Source organism: Acinonyx jubatus, chromosome D3 (assembly GCF_027475565.1).
Source record: "Acinonyx jubatus isolate Ajub_Pintada_27869175 chromosome D3, VMU_Ajub_asm_v1.0, whole genome shotgun sequence".
In the NCBI taxonomy this organism is placed as follows: Eukaryota; Metazoa; Chordata; class Mammalia; order Carnivora; family Felidae; genus Acinonyx; species Acinonyx jubatus.
The window spans coordinates 76,325,527-76,346,644 of record NC_069392.1 but is presented as its reverse complement, the minus strand read 5'-3'; the positions used below and the strand labels follow the sequence as shown (position 1 = coordinate 76,346,644).

General features: G+C 42.7%; 1 pseudogene; it reads left to right on the top strand.

The window, feature by feature from the left end:
* The first annotated feature begins 19,513 nt into the window (after positions 1 to 19,513).
* Positions 19,514 to 20,001, top strand: LOC106978898 (single-stranded DNA-binding protein, mitochondrial-like; annotated as a pseudogene).
* The last annotated feature ends 1,117 nt before the right edge of the window (positions 20,002 to 21,118 follow it).

Sequence of the window (21,118 nt, the reverse complement as noted above, 5' to 3'; positions counted from 1 at the left end):
TGTTGTTTTAAGCCCCCCAGTTTCTGGCAATTTGTGACAAGAACCCTAGAAAATGAACACACCCACTAAATTCAAGTCACATTGACATCTTTGGGTTCCCTAAATACACCAAGCTTATCTCTGACCTACGGGTTCTGTTCTAACATTTTTCTTTGCCCAGAATGTTCTTCTTCCTGTCTTTATATGACCCTTTCCTGTGTGTCATTCAGCTCTTAAACGTCACCTCCGCTGTCACCGAGCACTCAACCTAAGAGAGCCACCCCATCACTCTTACACCAACCTATTTTAGTAATTTGCGTAACTAACAGCCAGCTAGCTTTTACGTGATTACATATCGTCCGCGTCCCTCCAAGTAACATGCACCCCATGAAAACAGTGACCTTGCCTATCTTACTGCTATCTCCCCAGTGCCCAGACAGCACTTTGTACTTAGTAGTAGGTAGAGCACAGACTATGACAGTTTACCCAGGACTGTCCTGGTTTTAAACCTTAGAGTCTTGGAAGGCCTGCGGGTCCCAGGAAAGCTGGGATGTCTCATCACCCTACTAGCAGACATTGTCAATCCAATAACCGACACACTGGAAACTGAGGGGATGAACGGACCTTTTAAAGAAATGAAGTCCTTCCTCTCTAAAATCGGACATGATGGGTGTAGTTGAGCAGATCAGTCGCAAGGTGGCACTAGACTACTAGATTTATTAACGTGCCAACTTTCATTGAGGTCTACTCGTGGTGAGGTAGCATTACATTCCAAAATGTGAGGACAGTCAGCTGTTTTTCATAGAACTGTTAGAGTCTTCTCTAAGACTGAAGTATAGAAGTATACACCTCTGAAGTATTTTTCATTCCTGTGTATGTTCCTGACAACCATTGAATTTTTCCACGTAGAAAAAAGAGAAATTTATAAATACTAGGACCGATTTGCATTTCAAATGTTATTTCTGAAACTTATGTCACACTAACATGAAAAATATACATTTGGATGGATAAAATTGTGACTACCGTCCCATCTTTTATTCAGGGATTTAAAATATAGCAAGTGTAGGGGGTAGAGCTCAGTGGTAGAGCATTTGACTGCAAATATAGCAAGTATTTATGTGACAACCTAAAGATTTTGATAGCTGCAGAAAAAAAAAATCAGTTTTCCAGAAAAATCTAATGTCAGAAATGTACCAAGAGAAAGCTTTCCTCAAGTTTATACATTTTAGGTAAGAGATAATACCAACTGAGTTTCATTTTCTACCAGTGGCTCATAGTCACCAAGTCCAAAGAATTCTTGTTTGTAGTCAAGATTTATTGCTCGGATTACTCCAGAAATTGACATTTGCTCCAGGGAATAGTTTCTAGAATAGAGGGCACAATTTAGGGAAATTTCATCCTGTCCTATCCTGAGAGATCAAGGTCGCTCATTTTGAACTCAGCGAGATTGTAACACAGTGTTTGTAAATTTATAAATCTATATAAGCAATATCTACATCCTATTTATAAAGAATACACGTTTGTAGACGAAATAAAAGCACGGTGCTGATGTGATACCTTGTCCAAATCATCATGGTGGTGCCCTCTGGGGAGAAATCAAGGGAAAGAGGACCCAGGAGTTCAACGGAACTTCACCTTTATCACTAACGTGTGTTCATTTTTGACAAATTGTGCTACTTTCTTGTGTATGGTAAGGTTTGTTATACTACATTCTGTTGTTTTCTTTCTTTTTAACTTTTCCAATTACAAAAAGAAGAAGAAAGGAGGAAAGTGGCATTGTCCCTAGGGATCAGTCGACTTTCCTGCAACAAGTCTGTCAAGTCAAGGAATGAAACAGAATGTGTCCAAGATGAAGCATCCTATTCACCCACTTGGCCTACTTCTCTGACTCCTTCATGAACCCAGGATGGATTGTTTGGATTGGAGATTTTAGTGGGTCTGCGGATGAGTGGCTTTACTTCTTTTTAAAGTTGTTATTGGAAAAGAACGTTCTGCAAAATGCAGTTCTGATGAGAACATTATATAGACAATGGCCCCGCACACTAGAGAGACAGAGGAGGGCGAGCAGAGAAGGGAAAAGAGATGGGAGGGTTGGAAAATGGGTCGATGTAACTAGAAATCATTTACCATAAACCAGTGTAAGATGACAGACTAACGGAATCTCTGGCATGTTTAAAATGTTCTCGGGGTGCCGGGTGGCTCAGTCGGTTAAGCGTCCAACTTCAGTTCAGGTCATGAATTCATGGTTTGTGAGTTCAAGGTCCTGTGTCAGGCTCTATGCTGACAGCTCAGAGCCTGGAGCCTGCTTCAAATATTGTGTCTCCCTCTCTCTCTCTGCCTCTCCCCTGCTCACTCTCTGTCTCTCTCTGTCTCTCTCTCAAAAGTAAATAAACATTTAAAAAAATTAATAAAATGAAATAAAATAAAATAAAATGTTCTCCTTGTGGTAAGGGTTTTGTCTTTCACAAATGCAACATAATGCAGGAGACAAACCCAAGGTTGCCTGAGGAACAATGCACAAGGAACTCCAGGGGGTTCTTCCCTGGTTTCAGTATCCTTCAGGAGACTTTTGACAGCTTTGGAGTAGCTACTTTTTAGGGAAATCATTTTTTAAGTAAACTCTACACCCAACATGGGGCTCAAACTCACGACCCCAAGATCAAGAGTCTCATGCTGTAGGGACTGAGACAACCAGGAGCCCCAGGAAAACATATTTTAAATGTATCTTTATACAGTGAGATTATTTTCTTTAATATTCTTCAATATTTTTATATAATTTAGTTTAGATCAATTCAAACTCAGTGAAAAAATCCTGTCTTAGGGCCCCTGACTGGTTCAATCAGTGAAGATTCTTGACCTCAGGGTTGTGAGTTCAAGCCCCACGATGGGTGTAAAGATTACTTGAAAATAAAATCTTAAGAAAGAGAGAAAGAAAGAGAGAAAGAAAGAAGAAAGAAAGAAAGAAAGAAAGAAAGAAAGAAAGAAAGAAGAAAAAAGGAAGAAAGAAGAAAAAAGAAAGAAAGGAAGAAAGAAGAAAAAAGAAAGGAAGAAAGAAGAAAAAAGGAAGGAAGGAAGGAAGGAAGGAAGGAAGGAAGGAAGGAAGGAAGGGAGGGAGGGAAGGAAGGAAAGGAAAGAAGGAAGGAAGGAAGGAAGGAAGGAAGGAAGGAAGGAAGGAAGGACGATTGCTGTCTTATTGTCAGGGAGGCTCAAATCCACAATCCTAATTCCCAATCAGGAAGATAAAGCACACACAGAGGTAAATAAAATACAGAAACAATAGAGGTATCCAGCATCTCACAGAAGGTTAACAGGGCTGAATCCATGAAGCTTCCAGATAATGAAAGTTTATTACACGTATACCATCACTTTGTATTTACTTTGAACGCTTCAAACGAAATGCTTTGTAAATTTTAGTTTATACCTGACTCTTTCTTATAGCACAAAATCCAACTTAATCTTTTTTTCACGTTCAAAATGCTCGTTGTTTTCCCTGGCAATGAGTAGAGAGGCATTCCTGGGAGCTACAGTAAATGCTCTCTGTTTGTTTGTTTGTTTGTTTGTTTAGGAACTTATCTGCTTTTCTTGAAAGCTATCTTGTTATGAGAACAGAGGCAGGAGAGTTCATTCTTGATTTGTCGTTCATTTAGGGCTGCTATTTTGTATCTTAGTCTGTTTCTCAGATGTGCAGAACATTCAGGAAAGGAATATCCGTGGGCAGGCTGGATTGTGACAATGGGAAGGATCCGTGCAGTTCTGCACAAGATCCCGCAATGAATTTAGTTTTCTCTCTTTTAAGAGGAAACACATAAGATACCCTTCAAAACTGACATTTTCTGGGACATGTCGGTGCAGAGTCGTGTAGTGAAGAGAACAAGTCTTGTTTTTATTTACGAGGCCACAACTACAGTGGTCAGAAGCACAGACTCAGGCTGGCTGAGTTCTGTAGAATATGGGGCAATTTACATGAATCCTCCCCATGCGTCCATTTCCTCATCTATGAAGTGGCTATTATAAAATAGTACCTACCACGTAGCGTTTTCAAGAAGAAGAATATGAGTCAGTATTTGCAAAGCTCTTGGAACCATGTCTGGCACCTAGAAAGTACAAGTTTTATGATATAAGCTACTTTATAGTAAAGAAATTTTAAGGTAACATATTTGGGGTCCGTATTCCTTCGCGGTGTGTATGTCCTTGTTGCTTTCTCCGTGATTGTGAGAACAAATGTGTATCTGGATATGCAAATCTGCCCAGGGCCAGTTTCACGGGACTGTGACCTGTTCAGGGCCCCCCATGCCTTTGATCCGCTTAATGGTCTTGCTGCCACTGTCTTGACATTCTTTTGTGTTTTATTCTTTTAATGTTCATTGTTTATTTTTGAGAGAGACAGAGAGACAGAGAGCAAGCAGGAGAGGGGCAGAGAGAGCGAGAGAGGGAGACACAGCATCTGAAGCAGGCTCCAGGCTCTGAGCTGTCAGCGCAGAGCCCAGTGCAGGGCTCGAACCCACGAAACGTGAGATCATGACCTGAGCCGAGGTCAGACGCTTAACCCGCCGAGCCACCCAGGCGCCCCTGTCTTGAAATACTTAATGATGGTCCTGATTCCATCTAAACACCGTCTTCTGTTCTCGGTTGTTTTAAGCCTGGACGTCATGGCCTCTCTGTCACGGGTTTGGAGCCAATTGTTCTGGAAGAAATTGAAGGCTCTGGCAGGCACGTTGCTCTGCCTTCCTCAGCCTGATGCTGGGATGCAAAAGACTCGCTTTGCTCTCTTTTCCCTGAGTCAGACATGCAAAGGGAGCACATCTATAAATACACAAGCTTTTGCAAACACGACTCGTACAAAACTATGCTTTATTCAGGACCATTCCCCCCAGTTGTGAAATTATCAAGTCCGGCATTTCTGTTCTTCCTTGAGGATCTCTTTCTTCCTTAGGAAGTGTCTTAGAAGCTTACAGGATAAGGCAGGAGCAGGGTCCTTAATTCTAGATATGTGATCTCTGACAGGTGAGTCATTCAAGCTTCCCTGGTCTCGCTTCCAAATTGTTTTCAAATGAGAAGAACAATAGTTGCCAGATATAGGGAAGACGTGAGATCAGAAGAAGATAATTCATGTAAAAGCATGTCGTCTTCAGGAAGGGGGAGGAGGGGTAGGAGCCACAGCATGAAATCATTCCCTTCTGCTTTCGTTCCTAGGGTGATAATCACAGAGTGGCTGACTTCATTTTCCCAACGGAAACATCGCGTGCCCGGCACATTAAGCTGCTCCATAACAGTTTTAAAGTAAAGGTTAAACAAGGTACACACGTATGAAATAATCACTGACGAGGCATCCTCTCTGAGTTAGTCACAAAGAAGGCACCAGCGCGTGGAATAAGAAACACGCATTCTCCTCCGAGGGCTGCCACTATAGGAAGGAGTGACAATTCAGGGAGAAATAGTTACCATACAGAATCATAAGTATTTTAATGAAGGGAAATGTAGAAAGTGCCGAGGCATCATCTGTTCTCCCAGAGGCTGGTGAGGAAGGCTTCAAAGGGAAGGCTCATAGGAGTTCACCATTTGGAGAGTCAGAGGGGTCCATCCACATGGGGCATTTGTGGAAAGAAAATAAGAGACAATGACTAAAACAGGAGGGTGAGGTAAGGATTTATTCTGCATGTGAACCATTGGGGAACTCACACAGGTTTCTTTCTTTCTTTTTTTTTTTTGTTTACATTTATTTATTTGTTTATGGGGGGGGGGAGTTGCAGAGAGAGAGAATCCCAAGCAGGCTCCACCCCGTCAACGCAGAGCCCAGTGTATGGGTCGATCTCACAAACCCTGAGATCACGGTCTGAACAGACATCAAGAGTCAGATGCTCAACCAACTGAGCCACCCAGCCGCCCCCACAGGTTTCTGATTACAGGGTGCTGTGATCAGAGTTTTTTAAGAAGAGAATCTTGGACATAGTATAGATTACGCACTGGCATGAGGAAACCCAGGAGGCAGGAAAACTTATTAATAAAGAAACTATTCCCAAGTGTCCATCAACTGAATGTATAAACAAAGGTGTTTTATCCATACTGGAGAATATTACTCAGCCATAAAAAGGAATGAAAGGCTGATACGGGCTGCAATATGGATGAACCCTGAGAGCATTATGCTAAGTATAAGAAGCTAGTGACCAAAGACCATACGTGGTATGATGACGTTGCTATGGAATGCCCACACTAGGCATATCTCTAGAGACAGAAAGTAGATCACTGATTGCCCGGGGCCGAGGGGAGGAAGGGTTGGGGCGTGACTGCTAATGGGTATAGGGGGTTTTTTTGGGGGAGGGGGATGATGAAAATGTTCTGGAATTCGATAAGATAGTGGTGATGGTCTACAACTCTGAATATACTAAAAACCACTGGATTGGAAAACTTAAAATAATACGACTTAAATTTCAAAAAGAATCTATTGCCTTTGTCTGATAGAGAAATAAAAAAGAACTGACCAGAATTAGCACCAGAGAAGATAGAGAAACAGGATGAGTTTCAAAATCCTTACGGGACACCTGCGTGATTTAGTCGGTTGAGCGTCCAACTTCAGCTCAGGTCATGATCTCACGCCGCCCGAGTTTGAGCCCCGCGTCAGGCTCTGTGCTAACCGCTGGGAGCCTGGGGTCTGCTTGGGATTCTGTGTCTCCCTCTTTCTCTCTGCCCTTCTCCCGCTCACGCTTTGTCTCTCTCCCTCTCAAAAATAGAATAGAATAGAATAGAATAGAATAGAATAGAATAGAATAGAATAAAATAGAATAAAATAAAATAAAATAAAACAAAACAAAACAGAAGATACAGCAGTAAAAGAAAAATAGAGCTTTCCTCGAGCCTTCCAACCAGAGGCAATAGCTGAGTGAGCCTGAGCCTGAGGTAAAGAGGAAACATTCTTGCAAATAAAGAGCTGGGTTTCAAGTGCAGTTGGAGGGCAGTAGAAGTGACCTCTATAAGGTCGTGTGGAGATGGGGTTCATTAGCAGTCAGGAAGCAACGAACAATGTTTTGTGGACCTTTTGAGAAGGCTGTATTTAGCAGAAATATATTTTCAATAATCACCTTCTTTGTAGGTTTGTTTCAAAGGGAATTTGAAGCCATTTATAAAAATGCATCATATACAAATGTAGGATAAAAGTCGAGAATGGGATTAAGGCATAGGCATACTAATAATAAAAACGGTCAAGGGGCGTCCGGGTGGCTCAGTCGGTTGGGCAGCTGACTTTGGCTCAGGTCATGATCTCGCAGCTCACGCGTTCGAGCCCCGCGTCGGGCTCTGGGCTGACAGCTCAGAGTCTGGAGCCTGCTACAGATTCTGTGGCTCCTCCCTCTGCCCCTCCCCAACTCTCGCTCTCTCAAAAATAAATAAACGTTAAAAAAAATTTTTTTAACAAATAATAAAAATGGTCAAGTGAAGCTGGTTGGGTAAGTACTATACAGAATTATGTATCAGAAAATCTCTTGTTCGTTCTGAAAGTGTGTGCAAAGTGAGCTCTGGGTTTTTGGGTGGGTTTTTTTTTGGTTTTTTTGGTTTTTTTTAGCAGCGGGAACACGAAGTACAATTATTTGAGAAGCCTAATGAGCTGGTTACAAGAGTCACTGGTGAATGAGAAGTCTGGATTCGTTGGCTTCCTGTTAGCTGAGGTTTTGCTATATAAGGCTTTCCTGTTTTGCAGATGAAACCACCACTGCTGTTCGTGTCCAGGTGCGTGGGCTCTGCACAGAGCCCCTGCTCCACCGGGTCTGGGGGAGCCCAGCTGTGCTGAGGGGACTGTGCACTGATGCTCTCAGCTGGTTCCAGCCACCCTGTCCCGAGAAGGAAGGGACGAGGCTGGGGACACCAGACGTTCGTCTCGAGCAGCAGCGTGTAGCCACCCCAGCCCTTGACCTGGGGCTTTGTTGTGTCTTCTCAGCAGAACAGGGAATATGCCAGTGAATTAGGTGCCTTGACGACCAGACCCTGAGCATAAACTGCGATCAGACCTAAGGATGCACCCGGTGTCTGGTCCTCTCCCATCCCACCCGTCCTCAGTGCCCTAAAAGACAGCAGCAGCTCAACTGATGGCTGTAAGGAGAAGACAATAAAGCCAGTTGGCAACTAAAAATAAATTTAAAATCCATTGAATGGGGCACCTGGATGGCTCCAACCATAGAGCATGCGATGCATGTGACTCCATCTTGGGGTCATGAGTTCGAGCCCCGCGTTGGGTGTAGAGGTTACAATAAATAAATAAATAAATAAATAAATAAATAATACATAAATACATAAGCTCTAAAAACCAATAATAAAATAAGATACATTGGACAGCAATGCTAAATGTGGAAAAAAATAACAGAGGGCAACTGGGCACTCCTTTTCACGTTCAAACACAAATAACTGCTTTGATTTCACACACTTCACCACATACCTAAGGATTATTATTACTAGTGTGGATTTTTCTTGTTTGCTTTGAGATGCTAGCTCCAGCAGGTCCAAGAAACATTTTTTTTTTAAAGCAGGCGACACCATTATCCAAACACAGGCATCACCTTTGGGATGGGATGTCTTGCTGTTAAAGGACAGCTCAAGGAACAAGATGAGAGGTGGGAGGAAGAGAGGAGAGAGAAGGCAAACAGGATGAGAGCAAAGGGGTCTGTCTAACTGAATGCAGCTGCAATACCTTGAAATAACCCATTTTATCACTTTCTAGAAAAACCCTGATACCTCACCTCCCAGCTCTCCTTCCTCCAACTTACTGTTTTATGTTTCAGTATTTACCAGAGTTTTGGTTTGCTTTTGTTTTTTGAATGATTTTGTTTTTAAGTAATCTCTACACCCAGAATGGGGCTGGAACCCAAAACCCCGAGCTCCATTGACCAAGCAAGCCAGCCAGGCGCCCCCAGAGTTTTGATTTTTAAGCCACTGGATATAAAGCATTTTACAAGAAAACCTTATATGCAAGCACGTGAGTTATCTGGGCTTGGGTGACCCCAGTTCTGGCCCTGCAATTAACCAGCTCACCCAGCAAGCAGAGCTGAGACTACTCCTAGCCTTAGTCTCCTGATTCATAAAGCAAGGCGTTTGGCCAGGGGTTTCTAGTCACCCTTCCATCTTTTTTTTTTTTCCAAGGTGGTTCCACACTCAGTGTGGAGCTCAAACTCACAACCCTCAGATCAAGAGTCAGATGCTCTACCGACTAAGCCACCCAGGCGCCCCAAGTAAGGGTGTATATCAAATACCTACCCAAGCATGGCATACACTAAGCCTTTAAAAAAAGTCTTTATTGCTACCGGTGTTAATAACAGCCTAGGGAAGAGATAGCTCTCATACTGAAAGCACAAGTCACTTGATATTCAACAACAAGAACAAACGTGAGTCTTTTCATTAAAATGTGTTTTCATTTCAAAAATAATATCACTGGCGGTAGGAATTTTAGAAAATACTTTTTCAGTGTTAGTTCTTCTGAGAAAAGAGATCTGGAAAGCAGGCCAGAATTTCTTCAAATGCAACAACTCTTGAGCTAAAAGGCCCAAGGGATTTAAAACCGGAGGACTACCAAATCCAAGTCTTTTAAGCTTCCAAAGTCATCCATTAAGCAGCAGAATGCACAGTTAGAAAAGGCCACATACAAATGCCTGTGATTCGCGTCCGTTCCCTGCGGGGGCTCTGAGGAAAATGGTGGAAACAACGACCAAAATGTTTCTTCTCCACCCCCTGCCTGTGCTGGCCCTATTTTGGTCAGCAGGCGGCATCTGCTTTTGACAGGCAATGGCCATTTTCCCTCTGCACCTGCCCGGCTCCGCCCAGCACAGATAATTTGCAGCGAGCAAGGCCTCAAGGGCTAGCTAGCAGCCTGGCAGCCTTCCAGGGTCTCGATGCATTGCTAGGAACAAGATTATGCCTTCCCATGTAAATCCGGTATGGTTCGTAGGCCATGGGAACGAGACAGCTCAAGTGTTGCTCACGGAGAACAATTTCGTGCTGGGGTCTGCGGGAGACCCCAAGAGAAGAGAAAGGCAGAGGGCATCGCCAGGGTTTTTAGCCCGTGTGCCCCTGCACCCATGTGATGGCTGTGGCAGTAAGCTTTTACCATACTAAAAGCCCAAAGGAATGAAATTGTGACATATGCCACGACATGGATGGACCTTAAAAACATTGTGCGAATTGCCACAGGCCAGGCATAGAAGGACAAATACCGTACGATTCCATTTATGTGACGTGCCCAGAACAGGCAAATTCATGAAGACAGAAAGTAGAATATGGGTTACCACAGGGTGGAGGGAGGGGTCAGGGGGGAGTAATTGTCTAGAAAGTACAGAGTTTATGTTGGGAATGATGAAAAAGTTCTAGAGATAGATATTGGCGACAGTTACACAACCCTGTGCATGGAGATAATGTCACAAACGTATACTTACCAATGGCTAAGGTGATAAATGTGATGTTAGGTCTCTTTTACCACAATCGGGAAAAAAACAAAGCAACAAAAGCAGCAGGGGAAGGGAAAACGTGTCAAATTCAGTGTCTCAGAGAAGCAAGCAGCTTCGAACCCAACTTAAACACCAAAAATTGGAAGCACCTGTACCACGTACACCAGCTTTAAGGGAGTGGTGATCTTTAGGAGGACAGAAAGGGCGTACTTGTTGGTGGAGAGTTATTTTGACCATCCCTGCCTGCAACTCTTTCTCCCAAATTCTGAACGAGGCATGGGAAACTGTCATCTGTTCGATCCCAGTGGTCATTTACAAGTGTCTGTGACATCATTTTCTGTACGAAATGCGTCAGTGTCGTACCCTTCAGCGTCTATCTTCAAACCCCCCAACACCTCTTCCACATCCTCACTTTCTGCTGATGTTCCTGCCTCCCACTTTCCAGAAAGCACTGACACAATCACAACTACCCAGGCCTCCCCAACCACATCCTCCCACCCACCAGCATCTAGACCCACATATTCCACTTTTTTGCCGATTGACTTAGAGGGGCGATCTAAACCTATGTCTCTGTTTGTCACTAGGTTCCACTGTGTTGTTTATTCAAGGTGATCTCTGCAGTATTTCTTTATTGCCTGTCTCCTCGGCTAGAGCCTATTCTTCGTGAAAGCAGGGATTTTGCCTACATAATTCTCGGACGCAGCCTACGCATGGAGGTCAGTTGCTGGCAAATGGTAAACTCTCAATACACAGATGAATACCTTCCTTCTCTATCTGTTTGAAAAATACCAGTATCTTAAAAAATGAAGTATTGGAATAGAAAAACATAACTTGATCGCATGAAATATTTGGAATAAACGCGCCTTCCCTGCTATTCCCATAAACCAATGAAATATTTCCAAAGTGATAAGATTTCAACACCCAAGCCACCTCCCCCGGAAGTCACACACAAAATATTTTGTCACCCATATCCTCCCAATATTATTTTGGAAATAAGTCTGTCTCTCTTTCTGCGGCACGGTGTCTCTGGACCTCCGGACACCAAGGAATCAGGAGATCACTCACGAAACCTCAAAAAATGGGAAAGTCATTAAAGTACAGACAGAATCGAAGCTCTCAGAGTACAATGGGTTAAGAGCTGCACACACTTTTCTAGACAGCAAAAATTGCCAAGGTAAATTCCCTACGACTAACTACAAAACTAACCACCTGTAGTCGGAATTATGGACGCTGTGTTTCTCAAAACACTAAACAAAATGTAGGCTTGTAGCGCAGAAGCCGGTGATCTGTGCAGGGCCTCTATACTTCCTGTCATCAAAGGAGAGCATGAAGGTCATCATTAAAGAATTGTTTTCTTCTGACCTACTTGAGAACACTCTGAAATGATGAGCTGCCAAACACTCTGAAAACTTGGCCATGTTGGCCCCGACAGGGACAGAAAAAAAAAAAAAATGCATAAGTGTGTCTCCTCCTGAGGGAGGGGTCTCATTCAGCAGAAATACATAGACACATTTTTATTTTAAAATTCTCCACCCTGATAAGCGACTGGATTCACATTCGAGGCTTGGGAGAGCCTTTTAGGATAATATTCTAAATTACTGCGAAGAGCTTTTTTAGCTTGAATGTGAGCTAAGAAAAGTGAGATTTTACTTGTAAATACTCTATGTTTTAGCTCAACAGCTCCTCTGCTCTTTGCATCTTACCTGTAATCAACACTATTGGGGGGAGGATTTTAAAGATCCTTTCCGTCTGGCACACGGTACTTTGATATACGAGCAGCATGTGCATTTTGGGAGCGGCGTTAAGCTTTAAAGTTAAAGAACAGGATTTCTCTTCTGGGCAAAATTACGTTCCATGACCTAATTTAGGGGGAAAACCAGACCGAGGGATCAGAATGGCTCGTTAAGGCTCAAGAATTCTAATCGTTTCTCTGGGCTTGTCCTCAACCTAAAGCATCGATGATGGCTTTCACTTCTCTTTGGCTCCATTTCTCCATTCCCATCTTCTAGGTGGTGCATTTGGGACCCCTCTACAGTTTCCGCGGCAGCTCAGCCCAACATGGACATGGAGGGTTGATGTGATCACAGATTTCAGTCTGCCACTGTTGTCAGTGCCACCAAATGATTTGTGCTTGTAAACTTCCTTGTTCTGAGCACAAGAATGAGTAACTTTTTTCTATTTCTCTTTTATTGGAGCAAGTAAATATTTCCAAAGGAGATCCAAGTATGGTATTCATTACAGCATAAAGTAGACGTACAGGGTGAAAACCAATTACCATAAAGGATGTTAAAAGTCAGCAAATAAAACCAATTACCATAAAGGATGTTAAAAGTCAGCAAATTTCTTTTCCTGCCTTAACATTTCATCAAGTGCTCATTTATACAAACCCAACTTGATGCAATGATTCACAGTAAGCCTCTCAAAGGTTAGTTGCGTTTTTTAAAAACATTGTTTTTGTCAAGTACTGTTCAAGTGGAAAAATATACCATGTTTTCATTGATACAGATGAGCTCATTTTTATATGCAGCTAATATCAGAGTATTATAGATTATCAAATGAATATTAACTGCTATCTATGATTTGTCAGTGTTTCATTACGAGGGCACTAAAAGTCTTAGAACTGTTTCATATATATACTTTGTGTTTGCTGTACAATGACATTTCCCTCAAAATGGGATTTTTTAATCACTCAAATGTCCTTTTGAAATTGTTAAGACCTTTATTCATTTGTGTTCCAACTTGGCAGAAATCATGTCATATCCATTTTTATATTTCTAAAAGTCAACAGAATCCCGGGGATACATTTGACAATGAAAATACTTGCTGAGTGAAAATGTAGGCCCACAATGACACGGGTATATCACTTTTAGAAATCTGCTCCCTCTTTAGTACACAAGTTTTCGATATGCACAACTGAGCAATTTGATTTGGAAAACTTGGCCTTTAATGTGTTTCCTTTAAGACGGATTTATAGCTGGGCCGCCTGGGTGGCTCAGTCGGTTAAGCGTCTGACTTCGGCTCAGGTCACGATCTCACGTTTCATCAGTTCGAGCCCCGCCTCAGGCTCTATGCTGATCACTCAGAGCCTGGAGCCTGCTTGGGACTCTGTGTCTCCCTCTCTCTCTGCCCCTGACCCACTTGTACTCTGTCTCTTTCTCTCTCTCTCTCAAAAATAAACAATTTAAAAAATTGATTTATAACTTATTTCATTGCTTCTACTGAAGGTCATCAGTGGATTTGGGTTTTCTTAGCTCCCCACTCATTCTCCACAGGTCTTCCTCAGGGATGACCTCTGAGGAGATGCCCTTCTGTCTATATTGGCTCATTCCACCGATAGAGACGTCCTGAAAGTCTTCTACAAGCAGCAACTGCACAAAACCTGTTACTGAGTAAGGGAAAGATGGCCCAGTCTTCTGCTAAACGAGAGCTATCTTCCACCTGCCACAAGAAGGAAACTGGACTCATGGAAAAGCATCCGGAAACTGCAGAAACGCACCAACTCCCTGTAGTGCAAGGACATGCGATCCCTGCAGTCAGAGAAGATGAAGGTAAGTTCTAAAGTTCATTGCCATGACACAGAGACGCTGCTCAGAATAATCAGTAACAAACCCAGCAATTCATAGCATAAGATTTGGGAGGAAAACTGACTGCTCAACACTTCTCCAAATCTCTTTAGAAGGAGGTGCCTGTACGATTTACCACATCCCGCTAATCAGGGAATAATCCAGAGATGACTATTCTAGAAGCATTTTGATGAAAAGAAGCAGTAATGTGAAAAACGTAGGCTTGGGAAAATGTCAGGATTTTGTCCACTCCTGTTTAAAAAAAAAAAACAAACAGGAATAAAGGGAAGAGAGTTTATGATTAAAAACATAAGTCTGGGGTGCCTGGGTTAAACTCAGTCGGTTAAGCATCTGACTTCGGATCAGGTCGTGATCTCACAGTTTGTGGATTCGAGCCCCACGTCCGGCTCTGTGCTGACAGCTCAGAGCCTGGAGCCTGCTTCAGATTCTGTGTCTGCCTCTCTCTCTGTGCCTCCCCCCCGTCCAAACACACACACGCTCACACTCTGTGTGTGTCTATCTCTCAAAACTAAATAAACATTTAAAAAAATGTTTAATAAAAAATAAATAAAAATTTAAAAAATTAAAAATAAAACATAGGTCTGTGCCTGTGTCCATGTCGACAACCTCGTGGCTTGCTAGGAGTTCCAGAGGCAGATGTGGTAGTTACCTGAGATGCTGAAAAGGTCATACGCTACCTTGGTACCTTCTCTGTTTCTGAGGTTCCAGCTAAGTTTGTGTTGAATGAGTACAGACTACACCTCAGACAATTCTAGAGTCTCCTCTCTCCCACTTTTGTCTAAAGAGCAAAATATTCTTGGCGGGGGTAGGGGGGGGCGGTCAGTAGGAAAGACATTTTGCCTCTCCCTTGAAACAGCTACCTAATGCGGAAGCTACAGCTGGATATCCACCACGTGGCTTTCATAACTTACCCATGGCCTTGAGGTCTGGAGACTCTGTTAGCCCCAGCTGTTTTCAATGGCTTCCCTAAAAAATATTATGTGGGTTGAGACACTGAACTCTACGGCCGGCTTAGACTTCAGTTCCAATGAAGAAAAAGCAAGTACGCTAAGACAGATCTGTTTGTAAAAGCGTGTTTAAAATTAACATCCTGAGGAAACCAACAGAACTTTCTGTTATCTGATTTCTTTCCACGTATGGTTCAATGCACCACTAATGGTTTCCATTTGAAAAAGCAACTTCATTTAGAAAGAAAGATGTTTTGTAATATATATATAAGAAGACTTAATGTTCTTAAGAATGCTCCAGTTCTTTGGAAGTTGGGTGACTCAATCTAAGAATTGCCAGTCATAAGATCTAAATACAATTAACTATATTTTACTTGAAGTTACAAGCTTCATCGTTCATTGGTCCACAAATGGGGGTTCCCACACGTACTGCTCAGTGAACTCTTACAACAGTTAAAAGGATAAGTAAACACTGATAATTTTGTGGGAATAACATCCTGTCCTAAAATACCTGCATAAGAACCATCCTGCATATTCACGCGGGTTCCCCCATGTCTACCTTCCCTGCCGCAGTAAACCTCCTACGTTACAAAGAAGGAGCCTGTCTTCCATTCAGGTGCGTTGCTTCAAGGACTAAAGATCTCTTTAAAAAATATGGGTTCTGTGAGGCACCTGGGTGGCTCAGTTGGTTAAATGTCCAACTTTGGATCAGGTCATGATCACCCAGTCCGTGGGTTCAAGCCCTGCCATCAGGCTCTGTGTTGACAGCTCGGAGCCTGGAGCCTGCTTCGGATTCTGTGTCTCCCTCTCTCTCTCTGCCCCTCCCCTGTTCACACTCTGTCTTTTTCTTCCTCAAAAATAAATACACTTTAAAAATATGGGTTCTGTGGGGCACCTGGGTGCCTTAGTCAGTTGAGCATCTGATTCCTGACTTTGGCTCAGGTCATGAGCTCACAGTTCATGGGATCAAGCCCTGCATCGGGTTCTACACTGACTGTGCAGAGCCTGCTTGGGATTCTCTCTCTCCCTCTCTCCCTGCCCCTCACTATGCTCACTAGCATGCACGCTCTCTCTCTCTCTCTCTTTCTCTCTCTCAAAATAAATAAATAAACACTTTGAAAAACTACTTCTTAGAAAAAAAAGTATGGGTTCTGAGGCAGTCTTATTTAAGGATAAATCAATTTGCTATAAAGCTACCTCACTATGTATATTTCACCTGAGACCCAAGTTTGACTTTAGCATCAGAGCATTTTGGCTGCGGTGGGGGTGATCCGAACTCAGGTATATGGCAGAGTGGAATGTTGGGAATGACTTTTCCTTTTCCAAGCCCTATGATCACGTAATACATAACTTTTGGGGAAGAGGCCTTTGTGAGCAAAAGCAAAGGAAGCCTCAATCTGAAAACAGCTTTCCCAGTGTATTAAATGCAATCTAATAAGAGGTGTACAGAAAGGTGTTATCAATATGACTTCCATTCGTGAACCTGAAAACCTGATTTTGCAATAGTTAACGCACGCCCTAATCTCTCTTTGTAATTCTGAGCCAATTTCTTTAGGCAGTTCGGTGCCTTCAAAATTAGATCATAAACCAATTTAAAATTTGAGGCTCTGGCAAGATAATTATGCTTCAGAGTAACTGAATAAAGTGTGAACAATTCACAAGAGTTTATTTTAATTCCTTCTAATTAGGGGCCCCATTTTATTTCTCTTCAAAAAGTAATACCGCCTGGGTGGCTCAGTCGGTAAAGCGTCTGACTCAGGTCATGATCTCACAGTGTGTGGGTTCGAGCCCTGCGTCAGGCTCTGTGCTGACAGCTCAGAGCCTGGAGCCTGCTTGGGACTCTGTGTCTCTGTGTCCCTCTGTGTCCCTCTCTCTGCCCCTCCCCAACTTGTGCTCTGTCTCTATCGAAAATAAATAAAATGTAAAAAAAAAAAAAAAAAAAAGTAACACCACCTTACATTTACATTGCAATTCATAATTTTCAAGGATTTTTGACCTATGTAATCTCATTTGATGCTTATAAGCATCCCACACAGTGAGGAGGGTTTTAGTTTGGTGAGGGGACCAGGGCTCAGAGAGGAAAGCATGGAGATCAGACCAAACTGAGAGCTCCCCGTTAGGCCCAGTGCTCCTTCCATTCTATCAAACTGTAGTTAACAAGTTAAATGAAACCCTCCGTTGTTTGGGGCCTGTGTTTTCATCCTTCTCTGAAAACCGATGGCAAAACAGAAAGAAAAACAGGTAGAACGCCAAGTGCAAAATGTATTAATACCAATGTAATTGATTAGGGAAAATTTTAGGCCAATAAGCAACTGTTTTGTTTTTATTAGGTCTTAATTTTTTGGAGTGTCTGGGTGGCTCCGTAGGTTGAGCGTCTGACTTCAGCTCTGGTCATGACCTCATGGTTGGTGAGTTCGAGCCCCGCATCGGGCTCTGTGCTGACAGCTCGGAGCCTGGAGCCTGCTTCAGACTCCGTGTCTCCCTCTCTGCCTGCCCCTCCCCGGCTCACACACACTCAGTCTCTCTCTCTCTGAAAAATAAATGACCATTAAAAAAAATTTTTTTAAAGACACCTTTTTTAGAGAAGTTTGAGGTTCATGGCAACATTGGGGGGCAAGTACGAAGATTTCCCGCATGCTTCCTGACTCCACACATGCATAAAAACAGTAGTTTTAATCCTTTATGAAAATACAAAATTTAGTAAGTAATTTGAGAATGCAACAGTTAGGTTGCCATCCAATACTCCCACTAAATCATCGTACTCTTTGAGACTTAGAACAATACACAATACCAAGAAGTTCTAAGGTGGGTACAATTTGTGGCGCATAAATTATACCTCAGTAAAGCTGTTAAGGCCACATACCCATTGCTGGGGACCTAACTGTGTCCCCCGAAATTCATATGTTGAAACACTAACTCCAGCAGTTCAGAGTATGATGGGGATCTACCGGGATAGGGTCTTTTGGGGGTAATTAAGTCACAGTGAGGTCATTAAAGTGGACCCCAACCCAATATGACTGGTGTCCTTGTTAGAAGAGAAGATTTGGACACAGACACACAGAGAAGGAGGACCACGTGAAGACGGAGAGAAGACAGCCGTCTACCAACCAGGGAAACTGGCCTCAGAAGAAATCAACCCTGCCAACACCTCGATTTCAAACTTCTGCCTCCAGAACCGTGAGAAAATTAATTTCTGCTGTTGAAGACACCTCTTCTGTAGTGCTTTGTTATGGTATCCCTAAAGACACACACACACACACACACACACACACACACACACATAATACTATGCTACCTAACACAAGCTATATGAAAACCTACCTTTGTGGTCAGCCTTGGGTTTTTACATCTCCTCCAGGACACTATTTTACTCACCAAATTTTCTACGCTTAAATTTCAAGTATTTATATTTTGACGTTCATTGCTACAGACTTTAATAATAACCAAAATTCAACATACAACAGTAAGAAGCTCGAATCTATAAAAGAGAGAGAGGGAGAGGGAGAGAGAGAGAGACTAACCACGCTGCTCTGTGGTGAAAAATGACTTTCCCAAAGTGTCCACAGGCACTGGGAGACTCCTTCAGTTCTGGAAGCCAGTATCTGGGCATCTGTCTCCTTATTAAACACTTAATGTATACTCATGGTGGCAGTTGGGGGGGGGGGGCTGCCCAAAAGCTGGGCCCAAGAAAGCAAGACGAAGTTCCTGCTATCTAGTTTGTTTGGAGTTCACGTAATTAGAAAGCATAGAAATCATACGATAAAGCAAGCACTATTTCTTATATTTCTTAACAGTAAAAATCTCCCTTGTTTCAATTCCCTTCTTAATTGTATACCACAGTGGCATGTTTCAGTACAGTGAGATCCTGAAATGACAGAAAAACACTGAGGTTCAGTATTGTTTTTAGTCAGATGAATTCTAAGCTGGGCAGCAAGGAAGTTCAACATCAGCTGCCATGGGACATTTCGTTCGTGGGACCGTCCTCGTACTTTGTTGACAGGTTGGGAGGCAAAATGTACATTTCTGGTTTCTACCTGTAACATTTTTCTGGATTTTTTTTTTTTAGATCTTTAGATCTTTTTGGTTTTTTGGTTTTTTGGTTTTTTCAGTTTGCAGATTAAAATCTAACCTGATATAAAGAGGGATAAAAAGTCTAAAAATCTGGGGCTCCTGGCTGGCTCAGTCAGTGAAGCACGCAACTCTTTAAAAAAAAAATGTTTATGTACTTATTTTGAGAGTGGGGGGGATACCATGAGTGAGCAGGGGAGGGGCAGAGAGAGAGGGATATGGAGAGAGAATCCCAAGCAGACTCCACAGTGAGGGCAGAGCCCCACGCAGGGCTTGAACCCACAAACCGTGAGCTCGTGACCTGAGCCAAAACCAAGAGGTGGCTGAGCCACCCAGGTGCCCCTGCAATTCTTGATCTAAGGTTGTGAATTCAAGCCCCGTGTTAGGTGTAGAGATTGCTTAAAAATAAAATCTTTTGGTTCAAGCTAGAGCATCCGGTGAAGGAGGGAGGGAGCTACGAGTCCTTTGCTAGGGGAAGACCAAAGACAGACTGTAGGAAAAGCAAATAGAAGCCATGTTTCAAAGACCCGTGTTAGGGGTATTTCATCAGTCTGTAAGAAGTGAGTCTGAAATTGCCAGCAGCTTTGATCCTGAAAGATCTCTGAACTGTGTGCAGCTCCTTGGAACAGTGGGTCAGGACCCCGTCATGAGATAGGTGGAAGGGAAGAACCCGGTCACGATATTTCTCTAGCAACGAATGAGGTGTGGCGGTCAGGGGAGAGTGGAGTGCACCAAATGGGTGATGTCAGTCAGACGACAGAGCACAGAGTATCAGTATTCGGACCAGGCCTCAGACACATGGCGTATCAGTATGTTGAAAAGGGGTCCCGCATCTACGTGGAAGAGAAACTCAACTACGGTGAATACACAGGTAAACACAATGTGGGGCCACAAGCGACAACAATCAGAGCGGGTAATAGTCTATTGCTGGGTGACCTGACCAAAGAAAAGGCATAGAGTGAATGATTCTTCTTTGGCCATTGTTTGGTAGGGTCTCATTTCCAAATCATGTACAGTCTTTATAGTTCCTAAGGACAAGATTAAAATATTCTTTTATATACAAAAATAAGTAAAATAAAATAAAATCTTTTTTAAAAGTCTAAGAACCATCTTAAAAACATAAACACCACCCCCGCAACTGTAAGAAAATAATTGCTTGTTAGGAAAGAAAAATTCCCCAAGAGATGGAACCTGATACTTTAGAGGAAAAGACTGTGAAGTCCAGTGAAATGTTGGGTGGTGTTTTATAACCCAGAGGTCTGTAGCCCCTGCTATTTGTTTTATTCTTTCTTTGTGCCTTTATGTTCACCACTCACCTCTGTTCTCTTGCATGGAGTCCACAGAATTTGTGACCTCCGAGGCCATCTGTCTCTAAGACAATCACTAGTAAGTTCCCCAATGTTTAAACATTACTATCCCAGATATTGGCTCCAAGAACTCAGATGGCTTTCTTGTCATTTTCTCTAGATTGACAATATGTAACAGCTACTAGTTGGAACTTCCATTAAAGAAAGTATGTACATGAGACCCCAAGTCTCTCGAATTCTAAAATCTTGACCATGTACATCTAATATATTTCCTGGGTTAGCTGGTCGTTAAGTTTAAACTTTCATGTTTAGTTTATCTCCATGAAAGCTGTCTGTATTTCCAAGAACATGGCAAACATAAGCATTCACTTCAGAGGCAGAGCAAAGTTTCAGTTGATCTAACTGGGCATCATAGCTTATGTAATTCCCTCACCTTTCAAAATCTTTCCCAAAACTTGGGATTATCTGGGTAAATAAGCACCAGCTCCATGCTTACAAGAAGATCAGACCACAGGATAGAAAAGTCAAAACATTAAGCCAGATGCCAGACTAAACTTCACGGCGCTTCAGGGTAAATGTCACCAGAAGACAAATATCTATGCTTGTATGATTATGCAGGTTAATGGCCAGACTTAGCCAATGGTCTTCAGTTGTCTGCCATCGTGGCTGCAAATCGGTACAGGCACAGGGCCTCGCCTTGCCACTCTGCCTGATTTCCCTAAGCTGACATTAAGGGGACCCATTTCCAAGAACCAGGTGGCTGGCCGTTTCAGGACACATACGTATGAACATACTTATCATTCCTGATAAGG